This window comes from Diadema setosum, chromosome 17 (genome assembly GCF_964275005.1).
Source record: "Diadema setosum chromosome 17, eeDiaSeto1, whole genome shotgun sequence".
Classification (NCBI taxonomy): domain Eukaryota; kingdom Metazoa; phylum Echinodermata; class Echinoidea; order Diadematoida; family Diadematidae; genus Diadema; species Diadema setosum.
In genome coordinates, this window is record NC_092701.1 from 16,858,979 (window position 1) to 16,880,836 (window position 21,858).

At 36.6% G+C, this 21,858-nt stretch overlaps 1 pseudogene; it reads right to left on the reverse strand.

Annotated features, from left to right (window-relative positions):
• Positions 1–21,858, reverse strand: part of LOC140240429 (uncharacterized) — a 54,947-nt pseudogene that overhangs the window by 23,572 nt on the left and 9,517 nt on the right.

A 21,858-nucleotide genomic window follows, 5' to 3' on the forward strand; every position in this document is an offset into this window, starting at 1 on the left:
CTATGGTGTTGTCACTAAATGAGTGGATACCTATGAAAATGAAAATACATGATAAAGAGAAAGATGTCCACTTCAACAGGTCTTTAGAGTTGTATTCATTTGATATTTCATCAGACAAAGTAAACACTAAAACACACTGATCATACTTTCATGACACATGAATACTTTCTTGTAAATTATGGACAATATTCGCGGCATGGATTTTTCACAAATTGGAGCCGACGGCCTTTTTTGCGGCATGAAATTTTCACGAACTGCCACTGGCATTCAATGCATTTAGTGTAGACAAGAACTTTCGCATGCATTTAATTTCGCGAATCTTGGCGCTCGCAAAATTCGCGAAATTAAAATGCACGCGAACATTCCTGGTTTTACAGTACATTCTTTTCATGTTGGCTCAAATCCTATTACTGCCACTGTTTTGATTAGTTCTACGATACAACAGACTATCACTTAACTGACATGGAGTAAGACAATAAATTTGATTCCATTATATTTTCCCCATCTTGGATAAGGCATGACTATTGCTGTGTTTGTATCTTACAAATTGAAACCAACATCACTCGCTTATGAAGAATGTGTTTGCAAACAATACTGAAAGTAAAATCCCGATGAAGAGAGACAGTAACCATATTACAACTAGTTAAAGAAGAGAGAAATATATTACGGATATATTAGGAACCTTACCATCCCAAGTTGCTATTTTCCCCCATTTTGCAGCTGCTATAGTGCCATTAAGAGTGTCAATGCACTTTGTGTTCAGCTGCTGGGGGAATCAAGGAGAATGTAATAAATCTGGAATTGCCAATCATTGCTATCTCTGAACCACACTCTTAAAGGGGTTGAACACAGCTCAGACACAGCAAAAATCACTATCCACCACAAAAAATATTGTTTCTGGTTTACAATTGTAGCAAGACACTGTATTAACAAGTATATAGACCATATCATATTAAGTTGTTGGCAGAGCCCTTTGAAAATTGAATGCAAGCTAAACCAAGCTGATGCCTTTTCAATATTAGGAGCACTCAATCCTCATTCATACAATAGTTTGATGTCCACCCATTCTGCAAGTTCATTGTGATATATGCAGTGAAAATATGTTTACAATTTCTCTGTATTTCCATCAATTGCCGATCTCAAGTAAGAAGAAATTGCGAGCAATTGATCATATGGTGGGAAGGATTTCATTGTGACTATTGAAGATATTTGTTGAAGCAGGGATTCTTGTTGCCATGACTTCAGGAAAACTAATTGAAAAGATTGGATAAAATGTTGTCTACTCCCAAACATTTTCTCTTTGCTACAACTCTTGACTTTATAGACCCTTGAACAATACAACTAGTATCCACCATACAACTCAATGGTCATGCAGCTACAGCCCAGCCTATATAGAATAAAATTAATTACCATTTATTCATTTGGCCATAGGCCTATGTGTGTGAGTGGGTTTCACAGGAGGCTCTATAATGTAGAATTGTCCTCACAAGGCATGAGAAACAAATACATGCATGCATACATACATACATACACATATTCACACACGCAGAGTATAATAAATATTTATATGTAACTTACTACTTACTTAGAGAAATGAGAGTAAGAGCTTTTATAAAATACAAGTTACAACACTAGATCATACCAACTGCTTCTTGTATGTTAAATTTATGACAATTTGTTTATATACTGGCTGGTTTAAAGCTGGTTTTAAAAATTCCAGGAGAAAGTTATCACATGCCACTGCTGGAAAAATTGGTTTCATATTCACAAAAATAACCAAAAACTGCTATTCCAATATAATGATGCTTGCAATCAGAAGTTACTGCCTTTAAAGACAGCACATAAGTACAATGATCCCATGGATACAGTTTTCACAACAGCCAAATGTTTTCTAACAACTATCTCTCATGGCTAAGTACAAATGATTTAAGTGCTTTAATCCATGTAACGTGAACTTTAATGCTTTCTCTTTGGCACAGACTCAAGCATGCCTTATCAGTGAAGGTGATGCAACTCAATAATATTTTCTGCAGAACAGAACGAACAAGATAAGAAAACTGTGTGCAGAGAGTACTAGTACCGGGTACATGCACAAGCGTCTACACATTTGTTTCCTTCTCTCTCTCTCTCCCTCTCTCTCTTTGTCTAAATTATGTATGTATGTATTTACATATACATACACACACACACACACACACACACACATATATATAATATATATATATATATATATATATATATATATATATATATATATATCCCTCTCTCCCTCTCTCACTCTTATTGTCTCTCTATCTCTCCAAGTATTTCCCTACAGTTCAAAGTGACACTCTCAGGCATTGGTGTTTGATGATTGAACTTCTTGTTTTGTTTTGTTTTGTTTTTTGGTGTGTTTTTTTTTTTGGTGGTGGTTTTTTTTTTTTCAGGATGTTCTCTTATTTCACTTTCACTTTAAAATCTAGATGAAATCACTGAAAACAAATTATTCCTTCTGGCCATCCTGGTTAGAATAAACCCCAAGAGATTTTCCTTCTAGGATACGTACAGTCCAATTATATCATGTTTCCACCAGCTATGGTGTGAAAAAGAAAATACACTTCCGTAGTGCAGGAATGTATAGCACATTAACATTTTGCCCTTTACTGTTAAAACATCATCCAGCATCAAAACAAACACAAGATAGAATACAGCGTATTGTGAATCAGTGTACAATGAATCTACTTGAATAGGTAAGAACAGAACAAAGAAACTGCCGAACTAGGTATGTACACTTTATACATAACTCTTTTGATTTCTTTCTTATGAGCAGGGTAAGGTGACTTCAAAATCTATATCTTAATCTAATTTGCATGAGTCTTGCATGTCAGTTATTTAGCATACATATTTCTTTGAGATTTATTCATTTTCATTTACAAATGTATATGTGTTTACAATTAGAAGTATAATCCATCACATACATCTATTGCACACAACAAACTATGATGATCATCATCAAAAATTGGTAGCACAATCACGAGCATGAGTAGCATGAGCATGATCATCATCATTTTTATAATTTTCAGTATATCTGTTAGAGACATTGTCATCATCATCATCATCATCATCATCATCATCATCATCATCATCATCATTGTCATCATCTTCACTAGCTTCAGTAAATCCTCATTCTCACACAAATCACAAGGAATCATAAAGAATCATGCACATGTTGGTTTTCACATGAGACACAGGGTCATCTGATACAGGTCTCCCGGGCATGACGGTTTGGTGCGATAGCAACCCCCGGTTTGGTTCCCAAAATTCACTTCAGCCAAGTGCAATCAACCAGCACCTATCATGTAACAGACCTCCTCAATACCAGTGGGCCTGTCTCAACTCACCCACTCGTCATATTGCCAATTTGCAAAATAAATGAGCTATGGCATATGAAGTCGTCTGGACGAAAGAGATTAAGTGCAGTGACCTTACAGCGACCCCTCCACAGAGATGGAAATAAGAGACAGAACAAAGGCAAAGGGCGAAGGCAAGAGGCCTAGACATCTATTTGTGAAATTTTATTACATTTTTTATCTTGTGTGCTATTGGGTCTGAAATATTTTTCACACAAAACAACTCATCAAAATTAGCAGAAACCTTGCCTCTCATAAAATCCAAAAAAGGTTTCATTTAATTATATCATCATCATCATCATAACAGTAACAATATGAACAAAAAAAAAAGACTAGGAAGGATATATAAAAGAAAAAGAAAATCACATGATATCCATTTGACCAGAATTTTTTTTCTGCTAATTGAGCATATTTTCATAAATCAATGTTCTTTTTAAAAATGAAGGAAAACAGCAGAAAACTGCGACTAAGCTGAGTGCATGACATCATTATACATGCACTTCTAAAATGATGCTAAACATGAAAAGCATCTTATTACACCAAAGTCATGGAAAGGGAGAAGGATGTGGTTCCAGGTATCGAGACCTTGCTTCAATCCCCACTACACTGTACTCTCCACCACACCATTCTCTGGGGTGGTATCACATTAACCCCCTCCCCCCCCCCCCCTTTTTCACCTTCCTCTGCCCCCTATTCCATTCCTCAAGGAGTAAGCCAATCACCTTCCTGGTACTTTTGGCTTTGACCACCCATGTCTGCAACAACGCTGGAGCATAACAGGATACTTGGGCTTTTGGAAACTGAGAAAATGCCTGGATGTGGTCTGGAGTAATGATCATTAAAACTATCCTGCCAACATCCTACACAATTACCTTGATCGTCTTCCATAGCATTCTCTTGAATGATGACCTTATTTCACACCTGACATTCACAGACTTACTCCTCTCCTCTGCCACTTTATTGGGTCATCTTGAAGCTTATCTTACAAGTAGTATAACTGACAATTGATGAGAAAATTCTGTTCATAGTTAGCAAGAGACATTGTGGATACTTAGGCAGAGAAAAATGAAGAATGCTAATTAATCAACACAAACTGAATAAGATGATACACTTAATAATAACTATTTCTAACAATTCTTCCTCATTTCCTGCTTTTTAACTCTCCACAAAACAATGCTCAACACCCACTGCAATTTCTATGCAAGTACCTTTCAAAGAAAGTAATAGTCATTTTTCTTCCTCCCCTTTTCTTCAGTCTACATGGCAAAATATACAACAATCCAGACTTAAAATAAAACAGTTCAGTTTAGCTGTGATTGAATAAAGGAATGGGTATAGGGCCTATAGGCCCTATCTGAGAGCTTACCCACTGTTGATGCAAAAATTTAAAAGTAAATGAGTAAAACAAACCCAGACTCTGGAAAATGCACACTCACGGATAAGATTTATATGAGATAAGATGTAATATTGTCATCATTTTCATCATTTTCCTATAGAGTCTCTGAGACTGTCATCGGCTTCTACTTCTATTTCTACAGCTGCAGTACTAAAAGTTGTATTCTGATATCCAAGCAACAAAGATAGCATGATGGTTGGACAGAACATTTACACACAAAAGAAAAAAAAAACAACAAATAAGCAAACACACACATTGCGAATGATACAGCATAGAATCTTCACAATCATACAATGGGTAAGATGCCTACCACCAAGGGGTGGAGGGTGCAACAAACGATAGCATTGGACATAGTGTCATTTCCCTTCTTTTTCTACACTATTATTTTCCACAGTTTTCCCGTTTTGTTTGTCAGATAGAAAAGATACATTTAATGTTAACCTCGCCTTCTGCAAGTTGCTTGCCCGTCCACTAAATATTTTGTGGCTTTCCTCTGTGTCCGTGTATGACAAAGAATGACTTTCCATACCAGCACGGTGCCACTGAAGAAGCACTTGAAAAGAAGGCTGATCTTTGAAACACTTACGAAAGATGACCTAGGAATGTAGAGAGAGGAGAATGTGGTTTCCTTCTCCCTAGCCAAAACAGAAGGTAGTTGAGTGATGCAAACACTGCCAGACAATGTAGTGCCAAAATTTTGCCAAAGGAGGAATTGATGGAAGTCACAAGAGATTTCATATTTTAGGGGTCATGTAAAATGTAAAGGTCTTACCCTGTAATTTCAAGGCATTACAAGGGCTTGGAAAACAAACAAACAAACAAACATAATTACCACAGCTAAAGATAAAGATTGATATACTCCACCTATCTTGATCTTTAATCCTTAATCATGATTTAAATCTACACACAAATAGATAATAACACTAAGCCCTTTAGGTAAATGAAGGTCCAAACAAACCATTTAATGAAAGTACAAGGGAAAAATTAAATTAACACTTATTTCAAATCCCATATGAAGAAAGTTTCTTTGGATGCATGATAGCAAAGCTATGCCAAATGTTACTATCAGTAGCAGCTGCTATGCTAAAATGAATGTAAGTGGACAAAACAAGAGTTTGGAAAAGAGGGTTGAAATGATGGAAAGTTTTAGACTACTATGAGAACCTGCCAAGGTGTGGCTGTATGACTCGCTTTCCTCTCTCTCTGTGTGAGGGGAAAACCTACAGATTAACAGGTAGCGGATGATATCACACCAGCTTGGGCCAGTGCCTGAAGTCATGTTTGCTAGGATTACTAACATGGCAACTAGCATGAGGACTGGTACCGAAGTTCTACTATCAGCACAGGCGACTCCCATTATAACAAAGTCCTTGGGACTGCCAGTCTTTGTTCATTATACTGAAATTTCATAACAACTAAGTATATAAAGATGTATACACGAGACTTTGGAGACCTGAAAAATTTATTCATTGTCATGAGAATTTCATTTTAACCGTTCTTTGTTTTATCAGGAGTGCACTGTACCAGTAATAGAAAGTTCTCTTACTCTTCCAATAGGTAATCGATACTGCATGTATAAAAGCAGCATGAGGAAATCAAATTCTAATATTCATTTCTTATCACAGTCTAGTGACCTATAGTTAATTACTTTGGTATTTTATCAGGGTATGAAATATGATCTTGGCTCTTGTTTACCATGACTAGGTAAATCTATTGCACAGGGATATCATTACCAGTGCCACTACCATCACTGCATAGCCCATGTATTACTCCTGTTCACTCAAATATTAAGAACACATTTTAACATTTAGTACTACAGAATTGATGCATGTTATATCATAAGTATTTTACGACATGCTGATGCTTTCTTTTCACATTGAATGTCTACTGACAAACTAGCAGATATTCCTGAGCGAATGCCATTGGGTATAAATTCAATAGGCTGAGACATTGGGATCATTTACATTGACAGCATAAAACTTGGGTTTTCCTCATGTTCTAGAGTCTCATTGGACATCACTAATAACGACTCAAAATCACAGCACAAGTAAAACCCAATATGAAAGTTCCGTATCCAAAGTGCATTTTTCCCCACAGGTTATTCACCCATGAAAACTTTCACTCATCAGTGAAAATTCACATAATGGTATTTGGTCACATATACCTCTAACCATTTTGGTACACTAAACCATGAGAGCACTCATGAGGGTCACCACTCTTGTTTGAGGATTCTGCATGCTACTTACCTTCAAACCATAGAAACTTCGAGGGTATAAAGTAAATTCTCACTGACTTTTCTGCTAGTGTACAGTATAGTATACAATAGTGGAATTTCAGGTTTAACTTTTTTTTCTTGCCAAGCTAGAAAGGAATCGTGTTCCCTTCATTATCAACTGTGTCATATCAACTATACTGCAGATAGGAAGTCTACATCGACTTGGTATCTTTCCTTGAATCCACTTAGGTTCTCCAAACCGCAACATGTCTCTATGGATTAGCAATTTAATTCCCCAGTGCCTGCTGGACACTGACCAATGTCAATGTCTCTTGTTTAATTGCTTGGTCAACAACGCACACTGAGAGTTGAATTATACTAATTCACAGGAAAGCTTACGAGCCCTAAATCTAATACTGCTAATTTGTGGCAATGCCGGTGTTTGGTTTTACACCCTGACGTGGAACCAAGCTGTCATCCTCAAAACGGGATCTAACCAATGATCACCTGACCTGGCTGCTAATTGGGAATTGAATAGTTGATGGTTGACTTCCAGATAACTGTCATCTTACAAAGAAGCCTGTCAGATTCCTGTCCATTCTTAATTCTTAATCTGAATCTGTTTCCTTGGAGAGATCTTTCAAAAATTTCAATACAATTAAAATTCGATTCAATCTAAAATTTTATCAGAGTTTTCTCCATTGAACCAGAGAGGTGGGTTTCACCTTCCTCATTGAACATATCACAAATATTATACAGTCATCTTCCCCCATTTTTCGGGGGAAAAAACAAACAAACAAGCAGATGTACCATTGGTACATTTAAACATAACTAAAATCATGTATACAATAGTTTGATAACAGAATGAAAAGATATGCTAATTTAGAGCTATTTAGGAGAGGAATAAACAGCAATCTCACTGAATTATGGTAGAAAGGGAAAGCTAAGTTATCCCTTATTTTTGGTGTTGCAAAATTAGCAGGTACTGAGAAATTTATTATTTCATCTTTTTGGAAATTTCTATCAATGGCACTATGCTTAAATTTTTTCTCTCTTTATCAGCTCAACGACGCAGGAACATTAGACCAGACATGATAATGGACTGCTAGTGTTGATGATACCTCACTACATTCACCTTAAAGTTGCACTTACTTACCCTTGGCAATACAGAATTCTACTCTACCCCACAGTAGATTTCAGTTTGATACACTGAATGTCACAGAAAAAGATAATTGCTTTATAGAGGCGAACCCAGCAAGGTCTGAGTGTCTACATGAGAGAGTCATGCCATTGGTTCACCAGGGTTCGACATTAGCGGTGGCCCAGTGGCCTGGGCCCAGGGCCACTAAAAATTGATGCTGCACCACCAAATTTCCAACAAGATCATCTTTTGAAGGCCAGAAGATTCAAAATGGATTGTTTTACTTTCTTTTACTTCAGATCAATACATTCCTTTTTGGGGGCTACCAAAATTTCAAATTCAAAATTTTAGGGGCCACCAGTGAAAAAAAAAAAGTTAGTATTGAGCCTTGGGTATACTACTGACTAGTCAAAGACAATGGGAATACAAGAGAAGCAAGGTTTTTGAGATGTATTAAGCTTAAATATCATCCACAATTCATCAATTTCATTAAAGATTTATTACTTAAACATCAGCTATTACAGATACATAAGTGCATCGAGACAATAACTGCATACATTTCAGATGAGGAAAACATAGTTCATATCTGAAATAATTTGAGGTAAACTTGTGATAATATGAAGAGTACAGGGACAAAATATAATATGAAAATCATGTCCAAAATAAGAAAACTTTTTCACCAAAAAAAAGCAGCCTTGATTCCATCCTCCGTGTCATGATTATCTCAATTTCTCGGCTATCCTATCTCTCTGCAACTATCTCAATATCCTCACGAAAATTGTCTGGCGGTGAAGAGAAAGTTGCAAGATAGGGAGGGATAGGGGCTGGTATGTAGATATAATTACCATCACCATCTGCTGCATTCATTAGCATGTTTTCCCTGCTGTCAGCACTAAGACCATTAATGACAGGCCTAATGGGCATCTCCAACTTTCTCCAGTGCAATTTTGTCACTGCAGGGAAGTAGAAAACGGGTCCATTGCAAGATATTTGATGAAGTCATCATTAGGTTTATGGCAACCCTTGATAGGTATGCCAGGCTAAATGCTATCTAAATGATGTCCAATATGTCACTCAGGGATGATTTCATTCAGTAAACAGGAACCATAGGATGCTTTTCTCATATTTTTCCTAGTTAATATCTTCTTGCCAAGAAACTTTCGGTGAACTTTGCTTGTTTATAATGTTGCAGGTAAGAAAATCTTTGTACCTGATCTCCAAAAATATCGTTGCGTTATAATTTTAGCAAACATTCAGTATAAGCCATAAATATTGAGATGTATATTTAGTTCTGGCAGGCCTATATTTAACTAATTGTTAAAGAATGATCCCACCATAATCATATCGATTTTATCATGACTCTTTCTGACAGAAAGGTCAGATCTGTCTATAATGATAGTGATTAACATCCTAACCCATTAATGTGGCAAGGTACCAGGTGTCTCCTTCTTGGCTCCATCCTCTTCTACTAGACTACACCTCCCCTATCTCTCTTCCATCCCCCACCCCTCCCCCTCCATCCCTAAGAATCTCTCCCTAGTGGGTGCTATTACCCACCATCCCATACCAAGCCTGTGATTCCACCAGCATTGATATGGACATACATTTATAAAAATGGATAAAAATCAAAACAAAGTAATGTTAATTCAGGTTGATGACTCCAGTTCTTGATTGCTAGGTAACTGTGTGTAAGTGATGCATTTAAGTTATTTTCAAGATTATTATTTTCATTTTTCTGTGTGAAACCCTCTGAACAATGTGCCCAAATGTACCACAGATGATATTCTAATCATTGCCAGAAATGCTATCCAATAGATGGAGATATTTCTTATTCCTACTATAACTATAAGCAAGTGGGATCAGAAATTAATGTTACCTGTGACAACATTGTTTTGATAACAGGTATATGAATATGTTCACGTCTTCCAGACTCAACCAAGATACCTTCTGTTGCCTCAGGATTGAGTATGCATTCTGGATGCAATTTGGTGGCAACTCATCACAGAACACTTCTGTTTCTTCATGTGGAGTCTTCCACTGTTCTCCTTTTACAGAGGAACAAAACTCTTAATGAAATATGAAAGAGCATGTAATTCTAAGAAGGATTCAATGTTTATTTGACGAAAATTGGTTTTCAAATGGCTGAGATATCCAAAAAAGTGCTAATAATAAAAGGCGACATGCCCCAACTTTATTAGTATCTCTTTGTTTCACCTTGTTTTTGGATATCTAAGCCATTTCAAAACCGATTTTCATCGAATAAACTTTTCATACCCTTTAGAACCGCATGCTCTTTGACATCTCATAGAGCAGTTTCTGAATATCTCACAAAATGTTGAAAGCTAAATCTTTACCTCGACCAGAACTGTACACACCCTTTAAAGAGCATTTTACTCACAAGGGTTATTCCTGATTCATGCAGTGCCCAATGATGTAGCTGATTCAACAATGCAACAGTTTATCAACACTTTATCATCATAATGAGCTCCATACAATGAAAAGGATCGAGGCCTACAAAATTTCATATTACCTAAGATCCTTTAACCGTTGAGGACGAGTCCGGAGTATACTCGGGCTAGTGTCTATGGGAAATGTGCGCTGTAGCAAATTATCAGCCCGTCCTCAACGGGTTAATACATTGTAGAATCACCCAATGCATGCTAGGCTAATTACATATCTATAACAAAGTTTTCAAAATTTGGCTCATAAGTCTTTATAGTATGCACATTATACACACAAGTCCTTCTGTACAGAGATTGGTTTGGTTTGGAGGTTTTGTTAACCCTTTGTATGCCTTGAGTGTTGATTGCCACAGAAAATTCCATAGCATTGTACACACTGTCCAAAGTCTGAGGCACAGAATGGGCTACAGTGAACTTTGATTTGTGAATATCATCCATCAGCACTGTCTATAGAATACCTTCACTTTCATCACTTTGATAATCACTATTATAAAATGGGTTCAAGAATGTAGCCAATAGGAAGCGCTGAAATGAGTCACGTGGGCTTTGATTACTTTAGTACCATTGCACTGCAGTACCAGTGTGCACTCAATCAATTGTTACAAGTGCGTCGCGCGCTACTATACTCGCTGTCAATACCTATAAACAACTTCTAGTTCGGGCTGCGTATGCCGGCCAGCCTTTCTTGTGTGCATAACATATTATGTGGCGTACGTATACAGTATGCTCTGATACGTACAGTACTTACATGTGCGGGATTTCCGAGTGCGACGTGCTTGACTCGACTCTCACGAGCGAGTGCTACATGTAGCTGACTGGACTATTGACCCACAAAGGTACGTGAAAATGCTGTTAGTTTTCGACCCATTTTATAAAACAAATGATGCACAGGATTATTTCGTGGCGTTAGTGGAGACGCAGCTCACTCTCGGGTATTTACAATGTAGTGCAACATGCACTCGGCTTCGCCTCGTGCATGTTTCACAATTGTAAATACCCTCGAGTGCGCTACGCCTACACTAACGCACTCTATCCTGTGCATCATTTGTATATCATTACATATTATTTACAGACTCCAGAACCCTAGTGAATGTCTCATCTTGCAAGACAATACCATTACACATTTTCAGTGCAAGGTTAGGCAATTCGTTAATCTAGGTTACAAGCAAACAAGGAAACAAACAAATCATATGATACATGTCAGCAAAGACAATAAAAGTCAGGATTCTGAGCCAAGTTTTGCTGGATGACTCACACCAACAGCTAGCCTGCGAGAAGTCCCCACAGGTGAGAGCAAGGCAACACTCCCTGTTCTCCTAGTCAATGCTAGAATGTGAAGAAAATAGCATACAGGAAATCCACTGAAAATCTCCAAAGACATTGCAGCGTAAAATGATTCACAGAGGTAGTTATTCTGCTGAAACAAAATGATGACTTCGAAAATATCCTTTTGTTCATGGTGTGTGCTCAAATATCTTACAATGAATCTTGACAGACTAACAAACATCGGAAGCTTTGTTAAGATAATTTTGTTTGTGTGTGTGTGTGGAGGCTGGTCTGATGGTTATCTAGACTTGGTTTCAATATTTGTGAACTTACAACTTTTTCTGGCTGTTTTTGCTTTCGCACTGTCCTGCCATTCTTTAAAAGGTGGTACATTGTACATCAAACCTTTTACATTCATATTTCTTTTATGCATCTCCATTAAATAATCAAACAATGTATGATGCCCCAAACCACTCCACTGTCATCCTCAATATGAGTCTCCAAACATATGTGAAATTTCATCTGGGAAGAATAGATGGCACTGGAATAGCATAGCAACCTTTGATGAAACTTCTGTCTTGGAGCAGTGTAGATAACAAATCAAGTCATTCCCTAGATTTCCTTTCATTTCTTTCAAATACCTGAGGTATGATAAAGTCACCACAAGATACATGAACTGCATGATCATCACAGAAATTCAATTTTGGAAATAAAATTTGATTCTAATGAAAACAGGGCACTTCAAGTAGTATCATTTGTCATTTTCAAGTAAAATCACATTAAAGGATCCATTTCTTTTCTTTGAAGCCCTTATTTGCAAATGTAATATCTTCTTTTATATCATTACAAACAAAATTATCATTCAAGATCTTTTTTTTTTTTTTTTCTGGTGATATTGAAAATAAAATACTAAAAAAAGGCCCGGTTGAACTATATACTGTTCCTCTGGTTGTATTTTGTATTGCAAGAAGTATATCTATATCTAGAAAAAATGGGACTAGATTATTTCCTTCCAAAACAGGCAGCAAAATAAATGAAGATAAGCAAGTGCAAAAAAACTTCCCGTAATCTATTAAAAACCACCTTCACCTCCTGTGAGGTGCTCTCTCTCTCCTCATTGATGCATTTACTGTCTTTATCACCTGCCCTGTCTGGATGATATGAGCTCATGTCACTGACATTTACAGCATGACACATCCTGAGTAAATGATTTAGAGCTCTATTTCATCAAAATGTTCAAAAACTCTCTCTCTATAATATCATTTCCTGGAGGGTTTTGAGTTTTCTTTTTATGTGTGTGTGTGTGTGTGTGTGTGTGTGTGTGTGTGTGTGTGTGTGTGTGTGTGTGTGTGATGATCACATATATGCCCTAGGAACAGCTCATTCTGTACTCACAATTGCAATATTATTAGTGACTAAGCCCTCATGGAGCTGAATCAGAGAAACAGCCCTGGAGAGATGAGGAATAAAGGGCGAGCTTTCCTTATGGGTGTATCGGATCTTTCACAAGGTCATACTTGGGCCCATGCTGATATGGTTATTATCTGTACTTGAGCCTATAAATTGCCTGTCATGGTGTTGTCATAAATATCATCTACAATATGCACAGTATGTCAAATCCTTCAATGTGTAGTCTTGATATATTTCTTTACATTCTATCATGATATGACATTCCTTCATCTCAGTAAAGCAAATAAAGATTACCTTCTGTATATCAACTTCATTTTAAAGGCACTCTTTGAAAAAGTCACTATATACACACACATACAAACACACACACAGACACTTTTGTAGCACACACACATCCAAACAAATGCATAGATATGGAGAAAGAGAGAGAGAGAGAGAGTAGGTCACAATTCCCACAATGAGCTGATTTCTTCTCAGAGATGTCATAGATGCAAAGTAAAAATGATGAACTAATGAATTCCATAGCATAAGTGCATGGACTTACTTCTTCGCAAGCAACTCTTAGCCTAAGATATCTTCAAGTCATGGTGATTATGACAAAAATTTTAAACATCATTCTGAAAGTTATGCTACTTCATGAACATAAATCTAACAATCTGTAAACTTAAATACCAGAAAAGTTAGCATCATGAGCTACAATGATTTGCCCACAGTTCTCTGCATATGAGGGGCTTCTTCCTTTAATCCCCCAAATCTGCAAATTTGGATTATCACTGATGAGTGCAGAGTCTAAAGATTAATGGGAATACAGAGGATGTTGACATGTGACACAGACTGAGTCTCTCGAGTCGTTCCTGGCCCATCATGACATATGGGAGGGACAACATAAGCCTAGTAAAAAACAGAAAAGGTACCTGGTATTTGGGACCTGTAAAACATTGGCTGTAACACTACACACTCAGCAGCAGAATCAGGTGACATGAATTGTGTGAGCTGTGTCACTAACTCAGTGTTCATGAATGATTAATGTCTCTTTCCTGAATACAATAACCCATAGACAGTGACACAGCACACAGACTTGTGAGCTTTTTCACACTCACTCAATTCAAGGTAAGTGTTGCCACACAATATAAATGGGGCAGTCAGGACAAGGACAGTTATGACAACCATGTTTGTTTGTTTTCAATCTGAAACTAAAAATACTAATCAAAACAATGCTTGGTATTTTACCTGTCCTATTGTCTTAGTATCTGTGGTGCATCAGAATTCAGTGTATGTAAACCATCCTCAATTTTTCTCCTCTGCCCCAAGTTTATACACAACAAAATGCACCTTCCCTGGCAGGCAAACAATTTGCTGTAAGTCTAAAATCATAACTAACATACATCACAGGTTGTATGCAAGTTTAACTTTGTCTTCTAGCAATTTGGTTAATAGAGATATGTGAAATGGAAAGAATAAGTTATACTTGAAGAACATTTTTGGAGCACAAATACTGTGTTGCAAGTGAACCATAAAAAAGAATGCTTATTGTTTATTACTATCATTATCACTGCTATTTCTACTATTACAATTACAATAAATCAGTACAGTAGTATCGTCACTTTTATCATCATTGTTATCACATATTTTTCATTCTTTTATTTGAGCATTTATTTAGTAATGAGACATATCATCTTAACAATCTTACTACAGGGAATTTATAAAAAGGGACAATTACCAGGAAAATGTATAGTACTCTAAATAATGATACAAATAGTGGGTCTATTGATGAAAAATTCTGAAATCACTACACCAGCATTTCATTGGCCCAATGAGTCACTCAGTGAACACTTATAATTTGATTGACACTTTCCACTTTCCAGGGCAACTGACCAGTCCAAGTCAGTCATAAATGCCTACAGGGCAGGGTGTGGGTGTCAGTATCTGTGGGTGATAGTTTGGGTTTGTGTCTGTCTATATATCTCTATCTCTGAATTTCTCATGTTTCTTTTTTTTTTTCATCGTCTGCTGGGCCTAATTACACAGACAGCATCATTCTATCTTAATTTGAAACATACCTCTGGAATTATGTCAAAGACTGGGCAGCAATACAGGGGAACACTAATTAAGACTCAAATTGGGCTGGGGCAAAAAACAAGATGAGAGAGAGAAATTGTCAAAGGGATGATGAAGACACTTGTTCTCACTAATGAGTAGGATGTTGACTAAAGCCTCGGAGATTCCAGTTGCCAATTTGAAGAGCTTTGGGGAGAATACACTCTAGACCCTATTCTAAAGGACTTGGGGAAGGGGGAGGGGTGAAGAAGAGTCACCAACCACAGAGACGTGGGTGCTACCCCAACTGCCTGCTAATGAGAAAGGCCAGCATAGTGATCATGATTTAGTCATCGTGGGTCTATACCTGATTAAAGGATATGGAAAGTGTCAAACACACAAAAAAATGAAAACTGGGGCATCTTCACTTCACCTTGAATAAAGAAGAAATATTTCGCATTTACTATTAAAAAGCTATCTACGTAGCTTCTCGATGGAGACATTCTACAAGATATCATGGATTTGGTACTGAAGCATGAGTGTGTCTCCATTGATTTGATATTTATATTGCAGGTGAAACTATTGAAACCCCCCCCCCCCCTAAGAAATAATCATCATCATATAAAAATAGAAAAGAGAAAACATTCAAGAAAAATGACTGTGACAATGATGGAGAGCTCGGTTTTTTAAAAGTGTAAATCTATGACAGTAATCATATTTAGGAATGAGTTGTTTTGATATATAAATGACAACTGATATAGTATATACATAAACTTAAATGTTGAATGCTGCTGGATGATATTCCACAACAGATGATGTAAAAGAGCAAACCTTACCATTCAATACAGGAAAAGTAGTATAGAACCCCTGCATAGGCTACAAGATTAACATGCTCTAACCTAACTCTCATCCAGTGACGGTGCTAATCTTCTTGCTCCTAAGCACCTGTCACAAATGGCCTACTTCTCGGTCACAAATCTTCACAAAGACATGCAGATTTACCTCCGCGTCTGCAAATCGTATTACGCTTTTCAGAAGGTTGGAGCTGAAATGTGAAATACTAACACAAGGGAATCTCCTACAGATGAGCAAAGGAATCTTCCAGTGAAAGTGAAACTTTGTAGTTCTATCCTCTTAGAGAAGATAAACAAACAATCTCAGCTTTGTAAACTTACTGGAAAAGGTGAAGTAACAAGGATTTAGGAACAACGCAGAGTGTTAGTTACTATGCAGGCATTAAAGGAAACCAAAACCCAAAGAGAAATGTGGATTGAGTGAAAGCAGCAACATTAGCAGAACACATCAGTGAAAGTTTGAGGAAAATCGGACAATCGATGCAAAAGTTATAAATTTTTAAAATTTGGTGTTGGAACCGCTGGATGAGGAGACTACTCGAGGTTATGATGTCATGTGTGGACAACAATATAAAGAAAATATAAAGGGAATTCCACAAAAATTCACTTTTCTAGCATAATGAAAGAGCACTTGACGAACCCCTTTCAGGAAGTGGGGGGAGTAATTGCTATAGCTAGCAACAGTAGCCAATCAGGAAGCTGGATTTTTGTTGTTACCATGACAGTTGCTATTCCAGCAAGGGTAGCTATTGGTATCAACTTTTTAATGAAATGGGGCCCTGATCTGTACAGTGTAAAACCACAAACATTCATAAGGGCAATATGTATCAAATCAATTAAAACATCACTGCACCTGATCAAGGTCAAGTCAGTATACTTTGCCTAAGTTTAAGAAACTGTTTCAGGATCGATTGCAGGCTTGCATTCTCATAAACAGCAGTTATGGTTCAAATGAACCCCTTGCCAATAAGCTCAAGTGGATTTTATAATTCCAAGGAAAGTCTCTATAATGCAATACCCTGTAGCCAGGTAATGTTCTTGCCAAGTCTGAAAATTTGTGAGATTTCCTTGGACTTAGGGCTTGACCAGCCTTAGTAACCTGCCTTAATTGGATGATCTCATCATAATTCCAGCAAGTCCTCTAGGCCCCCTGCTTTCTCATGGTTTCTTTCCCCTCCCTCTCCACTGTTCTTTCTTTTTCTTTTGATTTTCTTCTATCTACCTATGTAACTTATACCTATCTATCTACTGTTAAGCAAGACATTTTTGTGGCATTAATTTTTCACGAATTGGAGCCGGCAGCCTTTTTCGTAGCATGAAACCCTTGCAATTGCCACTGGCAGTGAATGCATGTGCATTGTAGTCAAGAACATTTGCGTGCATTTTAATCTCACAAATTTTTGCTCTTGCAAAATTCACAATTACAGTTCAAGCAAAGAGGTGGGTAGTAGCTCTTTAGTTCAAGCAACAATTTCTAGTTTTACAGTTTCTTTCTATCTATCTATCTATCTATCCAAGTAACTATCTGTCAATCTATCTAGCTACATAACTATCTATCAATATATCTGTAAATAAATCTACCTATCTACACTGTATCTCCCTTTGTAACTATCTATCAATATACCTCTATCTATCTCCTTAATTGTTATTAAAAATATAATTCTGTTTATCTCCATTCCATTCTCTCTATTTATTTCTCCAGCACTGCACAAAGTATAGTATTCATGTTGACATGATACACATGGAACAGTGACGATGGGCATATTCAAAATATCAAGTCAAGGATTTACAGAGTTGGCAGCCAGTAAGACAACAGCATTTGATATTTGGGGGAGGGGGATGCAGCAAAATATATTCCTCAAGGACATCATCTCCGTTTCATCTCCTACAATGAAAATAATACCCTACAATCTCTCCTGAAGAAATGATTATTGGCAGATATTGGCAGATACTTCTACACAGCAGTCAAGCTTACTAAACAGTTTGAGTAGGCCTAATACTTTGGCTTCGATTCAAATGTTGTTGTACAGGAACTGATATTTGACCTCTGTTGCAAAACAGCATTCAGTTCATTCTGATTATCACAATAAACTTCAACGTCTACATTTGTTATGAATAGAATATACCAGCAGAATAATTTTAGAATGCAAAATGAATATGTTACTATAAGAGTGATCTTTGCAGATAAGAACAAAAGGGACCACAGAAAGGTTGAAAGTAGAGAAAGAGGTGAAGAATGCATACTGAAACTTAAAATCATACACTAGATATGTCAACAAAACATTAGGCCACATCCTATTGTTCATGAAAAAATCATTAAAGAAGAGAAAAATGACTTACAAATTTCATAGTTAATAAATCAATTTCACTTGTTTATTTGTTTCAAACTTCCCCTAAAGATAAATTCTGATATTTCCTTATGGTAAATACATACCACAGTTGTGCTCTTTTGTGAGCATTTTTTGTTTTAATTCTATTGTTAGATCATACAATACACACCACAGTCCATGTGATAAAAATTTCTATTTCGTTGTTATTTTCAGACACTTTAAATTCTCTAATTCTTTATATGTTGTTCTAAATGAATTGCGCTGATGCAAATGGTTGTCAGTAATCATAAGTGTAGAGATCACTCCTAGCAACCTCCAAGTAAATACCAGATGGTTAATACAGTGATTTTATCGGCAGGATACAGGTGTAACAGTATGGTCAGTTGATATGTGTATAACATGGTAATTGATACCCTGTACACTCCTTTCCTGTACCATGTCACATATCTCATCACATACACCATGAGGAAGGTAGCAAAAGTTCACTGAACTTTGTCCACTGTAGAGTTGATCTATTTCACACACCTACACATGGGAACTCATGATCCTACTATAAATTATAGATTTAATTATATACTTAACATTTAATAGCTGTGGTATAATCGCTGGTTCTTTCATGTCTTATCTTCCTCTTTCATTCTCTCTTTCCCTCTGTCTGTCTGTCTGTCTGTCTGTCTGTCTCTTTATCAGCTCTTTCCAAGTCTTATTGGTGAAAATCCTCTTGTAATCTGACCTTGATATAAATTAGGTTTTCTGTTGTTTCATCTGGCAGTTCAGAGATTATCACTTTGTAATAAATACTTTGCAGTTACAGTTATCCAAAATATCTATCAAATGAAATTTATGTTCTTTTCGCATTAATTGTGGAAGACTATGAATTGATCAGTTGAGGATATGAATCAAATGACAGGTATGGGCAATGTTTTAAGTTCCCGTTATCAAAAAGTGTTAATCAGCTTTGGATTAAATTTTTGGGATATATGACGGGCCAGCACATTCATTGTGTCTATTACTATTCCCTGCCCTGATAAGCATATCGGGCCTACATGATACATTGGAAAATATGACATTTACCACTCAAGGACAGTAAAGACTGTTTTTCTCAGTGCTGCCTTATCTTACAACATATATTGACTTAGTGACTGGAATTTGATTTGAAGACTACCTGTTTTTGTTTTCATGTGGATTGTACTTTGCACCAAATGAGATTAAAGTAATACATGTGAAAATTGGCTACATGCATTTTAAAGGCACATACAATATTGAGCGATAATAAACATTACTACCTTTTTTACCTGTCCTGTATTTTAACAAAAATGAACATTTTCATATTCAAATCAATGGGATGTAAACCATATCAAAATGCAGTAGGCCTATTAACATTATGCAAGTTGCATGAGTAAAATCTCAAATGCCTTGAAATTTGGTCAAAAGTAACCTTAATCCCCATCTTATCTGTACTTTTACTGATTTTTATATATAGTCTGTCCCTCCCCCCCCCCAAAAAAAAAAAAAAAATTACAGTCAGATTTTCGCACTGATAACACCCAATATGATTAAACTGTCTGAATGCTACTTCAGGGTCTTAAGATATAACATTTTAGCTCTATTTTGCAGAAAACCCCATTCAATTTGGTTACGCGGGACGGGGACGAATGTTATTTTTCTACCTGTGCATTGAAGTTTGTATGTATACAAGTTACAGCACGAGCCCTATCTACAGACAATTCACAATTCTGTCTCTTCTACTCTATGTGCAGATTAATTCCTACAGGCACTCTCAATATGTGTAGTTAGCCGGGATAGGTCATTGTTTGATATATCAGTTGCATATTCTGCAAACTGCCAAGCTAATTACACACATAACTGCATGACAGTAACAATGTAAACTCTGATTATTTTTTCTCTATAGAGACATAACTTCGCAATGTTTTGTATAGATGTGTAAATGGAAAAAAAAAATGAGTTCATTACTATAGCAATATTCCCCAATTAGAATGGGTCTCTTAATTCCAAATGCAGTGGTCCTGTCCTCCAGCCTCTACCACAAAAACAGATCATACACAATTGTGGTCTGATTCTACCAACCAGAAAATTCAGTTAATGTGGCCTTTGCCTCTAATTTCCATGAAATCATGTGTTATCCTGCATGCTTCAGCTTTACATGGGATTCTTCTTCTAAACAATGTAACTGTGGCAATAACAGTGAGCAAAGAAAGGGCTTTTGCATTCTTTGAAACTCACATATGGTTTGGTATCTCATTGCAAGTATCACAAAATTAACTACCTACCCGGTGGTAAGATAAGATTATGGCTTTGGGAGCTTTGTATTGATGAGTGACTATCATCAGTAAATTACAGTCTTGCACAGTTGTCACTGTCTAGAAAATCTTAAAACTGAAAACAATCAGCAGAAAAATATCATATGTCGATAACACTTGTATTATATTTCATCTCATGATAAAAGGGGTACCTTTTATTTGGTATTTGGCTTTAAGAATTCCTCTTCCCATAAATTATGTTCTCTCCTGTAGAGTCAACGTACTGTACAGGCAAAAATGTCAATGGTTCCAATTATATTCTTGTCACATATATCAGCTTCTAGAGGGATATATTCCCTTCATATAATAGACATGGCAGAGTAAGGATGATAACGTATTATACTCTGTAACACAACAATCTGTTGATTTACATCATATTTTCAAAAGGAAGCTGTTAGTTTTCTCTGTTGCTATCAGATTTCAGCAAATAAAATTGAGAGGAATGAAATTATGGCAGGAAGTTTTTTAGGGTTATTGAATTTCAAAGTAAATGCCGTCGCTGAATCCCTTTTTAAGACCTATGTAAGATTAGCTTCTGCTGCTGGTTGGGACTGATTTATATCCAAACAAATATACAGATGTGGCAGTGATCTGATTTATCTAATGTGGTTTGGGGCCACGTAGTACATGTACATGTATACTACAGCTTGAATCATCTCATAACAGACACATTACATCATGGAAATATTGGACATTGTTTGTATTTCTCTACTGATATGATTGCTACAGATTCAATACCACCACCGACGCAGTCTTCAATTAGATGTAAGACACATCGTCCTGATAAATTTGATAATTTGATCATGGACCACTGGTAGGGTCCATGATTTGATAAACTGTAAAATGAGGACAGCTCTTGATAAAGATTTCTGGATAGCCATTCGGGGCAATTTATCTGTGTTTCATCTGACTGCCTCCAATGCTGGATTTAATCACATTAAACTGATGCAACCTACCTGCACATCAGATGATAAGGGCAATGCACATAATTGATACCATAAACAAGACATCAAGCTCAAAACTAGAGTATTCTCATT